This window comes from Arachis ipaensis, chromosome B9 (genome assembly GCF_059453495.1).
Source record: "Arachis ipaensis isolate K30076 ecotype BB chromosome B9, ASM5945349v1, whole genome shotgun sequence".
Taxonomy (NCBI): Eukaryota; Viridiplantae; Streptophyta; class Magnoliopsida; order Fabales; family Fabaceae; genus Arachis; species Arachis ipaensis.
The window spans coordinates 102,199,496-102,204,863 of record NC_142444.1 but is presented as its reverse complement, the minus strand read 5'-3'; the positions used below and the strand labels follow the sequence as shown (position 1 = coordinate 102,204,863).

The window sequence follows — 5,368 nt, the reverse complement described above, 5'->3', positions numbered from 1 at the left end:
CCTTCTTGGGTTGTTGATGAAGTTGAGATTGCTGCTACTTGGTTCATCTCCATCTTCTTGGTGAGGTCAGCCAGCTGCTGGGTAATGAGCTTGTTTTGGGCCAACAGAGCATCTACATTGTTTAGCTCCATTACTCCTCTTGTGTTCCCTCTTTCGGAAGCATAGAAGTAGTCGTTCTCTGCTACTGTTTCAATAACATCTACGGCTTCCTCAATAGTCTTCTTCTTGTTCAAAGATCCTCCGGATGAATGGTCTACGGCCTTCTTTGACTCATAAGAGAGCCCTTCATAGAAAATGTGCAGCTGCACCCATTCGTTGAACATGTCAGGTGGACACCTCCTTGTTAAGTCCTTGAACCTCTCCCATGCTTCATATAGAGTCTCACCATCTTGTTGCCTGAAAGTTTGGACCTCAGCTCTCAGCCTATTGATTCGTTGAGGAGGGTAAAATCTTGCTAAGATTTTGTTCACCACATCTTCCCAAGTTGTCAAGCTTTCCCTTGGGAAAGATTCCAGCCACTTGGCTGCTTTGTCCCTAAGTGAGAATGGAAACAAGAGCAGTCTATAGGTGTCAGGATGAACACCATTAGACTTCACTGTGTCACATATCCTCAGGAAGGTGGTTAGATGTTGATTGGGGTCTTCTTGAACACCTCCTCCAAATGAACAGTTGTTCTGAACAAGGGTGATGAGCTGTGGTTTAAGTTCAAAGTTGTTGGCATGGATTCTTGGCTTTTGGATGCTACTTCCACAATTGCCTGGGTTTGGATTGATGTAAGAGCCCAAAACTCTTCTATCCTCCCCAGCATGATTTGCTCTACCTCCTCCCCCATGGTTGTGATCCTCTTCTTCATGATGGTTTTCCATGTTGTCTTCCATGTTTGGTTCAAAGAATTCCTCTTCTTCCTCAGCACCAACCACTTTCTTTCATCTTGCCTGCCTCCTTAATCTAAGGAAGGTCCTCTCAGGTTCAGAATCGAAGGAAGTTGAAGCCCCGCTTCTTCTCCCTGTCATACAACCATCAAGTGCAAGCAAGAAAAGATAGGTGCAGAAAGTATTTGTGTCAGAATTACTGTTAGTTGTGGGTGATGCAATATATCAAACAGTTAGTGGGTTAGCAAACAGAATTGAAAATAACAAAGAAAAACAAAAGAGTCGAGGGGGAAGGGAAGAAGTTTAACTAAAACAAAAAGTAAATCACTCAAACAGAAAATGAAATTCACAAAATAAAAATGCTCAATCTAGTGATCTTCCAATTTAATCATTGTTGATGCACAATCAATCCCCGACAACGGCGCCATAAACTTGATGCACGAAAAACTTGTCTCGCAACAAATATCCCTTCGGCAAGTGTACCGAATTTGTTGTCAAGTAAAAACTGACAATAGAGCGAGGTCGAATCCCACAGGGATTGATTGATCAAGCAACTTTAATTAGAAGAATGTTCTAGTTCAGCGAATCCAGAATTTGGGTTGAGAGTTGCAGAAAATAAAATGGCGGGAATGTAAATAACAGAAAAGTAAATGCTAGAATTAAAGGACTGGAAGTAAATGACTGAAAATAAATTGCAGAATTGTAAATGGGAATGGGGGATTTGCTCATAAAAGTAAATGGCAGAAATTAAAGAGAATGGGTAAGATCAGAGATGGGGAGTTCATTGGGCTTAGGAGATGTTGCAATTCTCTAGATCAAGTTCATTTTCATCTCTTCCTCAATCAATGCACTCATTGATCTCCTTAGCAATCTTAAGTGATTGAATTACAATTTCTTGCAATTCAATCTCTCAAATCTTGATCAATAGCCAATTCCTTGGTCAATTGCTCATGAGAAGAGATGAAGTATAGTCACTGATTATACTACATGCATTTCCCAAATCAAGTATTGAGAGAGTTATAGTCACATACCCATCCAAACCTAATTTGGTCCAGCATGAGAAAGCATTTCTAGCTTGATCTCTTCATTCCTCTTTCAAGGTTCAAAAGAGATCCAAGTTTGAATAGCTTCTTTTCCAAGATAACTACTCAATCGGATGAAGATCGAAAGCTTTCAAGTAAAATCAAGAGAAAAGGTAGAAGAAGAATAATGAAAATTAGTATTGATCCATCAAATTACAACAGAGCTCCCTAACCCAATAAAAGGGGTTTAGTTGTTCATAGCTCTAGAAAATGAAAACAAAGATGGAGAATACATCATAGAACTAGAAATTGCAGAGAAAGTAAAATACAGAGAGTAATTCTCTTTTTCCAACTTCCAGAACTCCTTAACAATTCAAAGCTACTCCTATATATACTACTTCTCTCAGCTTCTAGTTGGCTCTTCAAGTCTTGGGCCTTTGGATCTTGAGTTTGAAGCAGTTCCCTTCTTCATTTGGGCTTGGCTTTACTTGCAGAGAGAAAATGTGAAGTGGGCAGAGACTTTAGCTCAGGACGTTAGGGGTGTTAACGTTTAGTGAAAATATGAGTTCGAGAACGTTAGTGACGATCAACTTTCTCACTAACGTTACTAAGTAAAAGCCACGTTAACTTCAATGTTAGTGGCATAAACGTTGCCACTAACATTGCCTCTAAGTCCTTCGCACACGTTATTGAGACTTAACATTTCCAATAACTTTGAAAAGCCCCCTTTGTTCCCACGTTAGAGCCCACGTTAACTTAGTTAACGTGGCTCTTTAACGTGGGCTTGCCATCCTTCGAGAACGTTAGTGACACTCAACATTGTCACTAACGTTCCAAGGTGCCCCTATGCCTCACGTTAGAGTCCACATTAACTAGGTTAACGTGGCTTCTAACATGGCCATGCTTAGCCATCCCCAACATTAGTGACAATGTTGAGTGTCACTAACGTTGGCCATTCTTTCACTCATTAACGTTAGCTTCCACGTTAACTAAGTTAACGTGGAAGTTAACGTGGCTCCTTGGGGGGTTGTGTGGTTGCTTCCAACGTTAGTGACAATGTTGGGTGTCACTAACGTTGTCGACCACTCTTGCTTCTTACGTTAGCTCCCACGTTAACCAAGTTAACGTGGGAGTTAACGTGGTATATTTCTCCTTAGGCCAACGTTAGTGACAATGTTGAATGTCACTAACGTTGGCGTTTCTTCCCCTCTTTAGCATTAGAGGCCATGTTAACTAAGTTAACGTGGACTCTAACGTGGCCACTTATGAGCATTTGCCAACGTTAGTGACAATGTTAAGTGTCACTAACGTTGGCTCAACTTCCCTTCTCCACGTTAGAGTTCACGTTAACTTAGTTAACGTGACTCTTAAGTAAGCTGAGACAACTCTATCCCCTGGAGAGAAGTCTTCCGTAGGGATCTTCTTGTTCCTCCACCTCCTTGGTACCTTCTTCTTTGTTTCTTTTGAAGTTGCCTTCCCCTTGGTGACCTCTTTTTCTAAAGGAGTTGTGATGCTGTCTTCACCTGCCTCTAGAGGTTTAGGTTCCTCCAACTTTTCTTTGAGCTTTGGCAATTGCTGTTTTCTTTGTTTATCTATTAAGGGGGTCTCAGAATGAACTGGCTGTGCTTCAGTGCTTGTTTCCTCCGTCAGTGTCTCATTATCATTTGTGCTTAGTTCCTTGTCCTCTTGACTTGTTTCTTGTGAGAGTTTGAAAATATTGAAGCTGAGTCGTTCATCATGGATTCTCAATATTAGCTCCCCTTTCTCTACATCGATAAGTGCTCTGGCCGTAGCTAGGAATGGTCTTCCCAATATGATTGGGTGAGTGTGACTCTCTTCCATGTCCAGGATGACAAAGTCTGTTGGGAGAAAGTATTTTCCAACCTTTAGCAACATATTTTCCACCACTCCTATTGCTTGCTTTTGAGTTTTGTCAGCCAGTCTAATGATTACATCTGTGGGCATTATCTCATTGATCTGTAGCCTCTTCACTAGGGATAAGGGCATTAAGTTGATACTGGCCCCCAAATCATATAGTGCTCTATCGAACATAGTTTCACCTATGGCACAAGGGATGTGAAAACTCCCTGGGTCTCTTCTTTTTGTAGGCAACTCAGGTTGAATAAGGGCACTACATTCCTTGTTCATCACTATAGTCTAGCCTCCTTTGAGTGAGCTTTTCCTGGGAAGAAGTTCCTTCATATACTTGATGATTCCTGGCATTTGTTGAATTGCCTTGATGAATGGTATGTTCACATGCAGAGATGCAAACAAGTCTAGGAACCTTGAGTATATTCTTTTTTCCACAACACCATTGAGCAGTTGAGGGAAGGATGCATAGAGCTTCAGCAGCTCTTGTTGTGAGATTTCTGGTTCTTGGTGATCTTTATCCTCCTCCTTTGTTGAGTGGTCTTCAGGTTGTTCGAAAAGTTTGCCTTGCTTGTCTTCAGTCTCTTGATCACTTGTAGTGAGCATTTTGCAATCTTCCCATCTTACTTTCTTTGCTTCTCCTTTGGGGTTTTTCTCCGTGTCACTTGGGAAGTGATGAGCGGATAATTTATACGCTTTTTGGCATTGTTTTTAGTATGTTTTTAGTAGGATCTAGTTACTTTTAGGGATGTTTTCATTAGTTTTTATGTTAAATTCACATTTCTGGACTTTACTATGAGTTTGTGTGTTTTTCTGTGATTTCAGGTAAAATCTGGCTGAAATTGAGGGACTTGAGCAGAAATCAGATTCAGAGGTTGAAAAAGGACTGCTGATGTTGTTGGATTCTGACCTCCCTGCACTCAAAGTGGATTTTCTGGAGCTACAGAACTCGAAATGGCGCGCTTTCAATTGCGTTGGAAAGTAGACATCCAGGGCTTTCCAGAAATATATAATAGTCCATACTTTGGCCAAGAATTGACGACGTAAACTGGAGTTCAACGCCAGCCTTCTGCCCAAATCTGGCGTCCAGCGCCAGAAAAGGATCCAAAACCAGAGTTGAACGCCCAAACTGGCACAGAAACTGGCGTTCAACTCCACAAATGGCCTCTGCACGTGCTACACTTAAGCTCAGCCCAAACACACACCAAGTGGGCCCCGGAAGTGGATTTATGCATCAATTACTTACTCATGTAAACCCTAGTAGCTAGTTCATTATAAATAGGACCTTTTACTATTGTATTAGGCATCTTTTGATCATCTTAGGATCTTAGGATCATCTTTGGACGCCTGGTTCTTAGATCAGAGGGGCTGGCCTCTTGGCCATGCCTGGACCTTTCACTTATGTATTTTTAAGGGTAGAGTTTCTACACTCCATAGATTAAGGTGTGGAGCTCTGCTGTTCCTCAAAGATTAATGCAAAGTACTACTGTTTTCTATTCAATTCTTCTTATTTCGCTTCTAAGATATCCATTCGCACCCAAGAACGTGATGAAGGTGATGATTATGTGTGACGCTCATCATCCTTCTCCCTTATGAACGCGTGCC

The 5,368-nt window shown here is 41.4% G+C and overlaps 1 non-coding gene across 1 annotated transcript; it reads left to right on the top strand.

Annotated features, from left to right (window-relative positions):
• Nucleotides 1–321: 321 nt before the first annotated feature.
• Nucleotides 322–425, top strand: LOC148545687 (small nucleolar RNA R71). The gene has a single exon (XR_015901887.1). It is a non-coding gene; the product is annotated as a small nucleolar RNA R71 (small nucleolar RNA).
• Nucleotides 426–5,368: the final 4,943 nt, after the last annotated feature.